We start from the raw sequence: 2,014 nt of genomic DNA on the forward strand, positions 1-2,014 counted from the left end.
TCCTCATTGACTCTCAGGGTTATCTCCCCTTTTTGGACGTCAATGAGGGTTCGTCCAGTTGCTAAGAATGGTCTTCCTAGAATGAGAGTTGCACTCTTGTGCTCCTCCATTTTCAGCACTACAAAGTCAGTAGGAAAGGCGAATGGCCCAACCTTGACAATCATGTCCTCAATTACGCCTGATGGGATTTTAATGGAGCCATTAGCAAGTTGGAGGAATATCCGGGTTGGTTTAACTTCATCAGCCAAACCAAGCTTTTTGATAGTGGATGCAGGTATTAGGTTGATACTTGCCCCAAGATCACATAGAGCAGTCTTGGTACAAACACCCTCTAATGTGCATGGTATCATAAAGCTTCCGGGATCTTTAAGCTTCTTTGGTAAGCTTTTTAGAATGACTGCACTGCATTCTTCAGTGAGGAAAACTTTTTCAGTTTCTCTCCAATCCTTTTTATGACTTAAGATCTCTTTCATGAACTTAGCATAAGAGGGTATTTGCTCAAGTGCCTCTGAAAATGGAATCTTTATTTCAAGAGTCCTGAGATAGTCTGCAAAACGGGCAAATTGTTTATCCTATTCCGCTTGGCGGAGTTTCTGAGGATAAGGCATTTTGGCTTTATATTCTTCAACCTTAGTTGCTGCAGATTTACTTCCTACAGAAGTGGTTGGAGAAGCCTACTTAAGGGGATTGTAATAAGCACTTGCATGTGTCTGATCCCTTATTGGCATTTGAACGCTAGAATTGGGTGCTTTTTGGGCTTTTAGCGCCAGACTGCCACCCTTTTCTGGCATTTGAACACCAGAGTTGGCCATCCATTGGGCGTTTAACGCCACTTTTTCACCCTTTTCTGGCGTTTGAACGCTAGAATCATTCCTCTCTGGGCTCTTACTGTCCTCAGAGGGATTTTGGGTAGTGGGTTGGTCATCCTCTGTCAGTTGTTCCTTTCTTGGCTTTCTGTTGCCTTGAGTTGAAACATTCAATGTCTTCCCACTCCTTAAGTGAATAGCTTGGCATTCTTCTGTTATCTATTTAGATAACTGCTGTCTTGTCTGATTTAATTGTTTTTTCATATTCTGGTTAGTATCTTTGGTTTCTTGCAGCATCTCTTTAAATTCTGTGAACTGTTTTGTTATAATAAGCAATTGCTGATTGAGTTCAAAAACTTATTCTTAAGGACTAAGTTCAGTGGATATTGCTTTAGCTTCTTCTTTCATGGAGGACCCACTACTTAAGTATAGATATTGATTTCTAGCAACTGTATCAATGAGCTCTTGAGCCTCTTCAATTGTCTTTCTCAAGTGTATAGATATACCGGCTGAGTGGTCTAGAGACATCTGGGCCTTTTCTGCAAGCCCGTAGTAGAAGATGTCTAACTGCACCCATTCTGAAAATATTTCAGAGGGGCATTTTCTTAGCATCCCTCTGCACCTCTCCCAGGCATTATATAGAGATTCATTATCCTCTTTTTTAAAGCCTTGGATGTCTAGCTTTAGCTGTGTCATCCTTTTTGGAGGAAAATACTGATTCAGAAATTTGTCTGATAATTGTTTCCATGTTCTTATGCTTGCTGAAGGTTGGTTATTTAACCACCTCTTAGCTTGATCTTTTTTAGCAAATGGAAACAGTAATAATCTGTAGACATCCTGATCTACTTCTTTATCATGTATTGTGTCAGCAATTTGTAAGAACTGTGCCAGAAACTCAGTAGGTTCTTCCTGTGGAAGACCGGAATATTGGCAGTTTTGCTGCACCATGATAATGAGCTGAGGATTTAGCTCAAAACTGCTAGCTCTGATGGGGGGTATACAGATACTACTCACATAGGAAGCATTGGTGGGGTTAGCATATGACCCTAGAGTCCTTCTGGACTGTTCATTTCCACTTAGGTCCATGATGGGGAAAGAGAAATGATGTGGATTGCAAATAAAGTATATTTTTGTTTTTATTTAATTTAATTAAGGATAAACTGAATAAAAAAGAAATAAGATAAAATAAAATAATTGTAAAATATACT

The sequence above is a fragment of the Arachis ipaensis genome, chromosome B05 (assembly GCF_000816755.2).
Source record: "Arachis ipaensis cultivar K30076 chromosome B05, Araip1.1, whole genome shotgun sequence".
Lineage (NCBI taxonomy): Eukaryota > Viridiplantae > Streptophyta > Magnoliopsida > Fabales > Fabaceae > Arachis > Arachis ipaensis.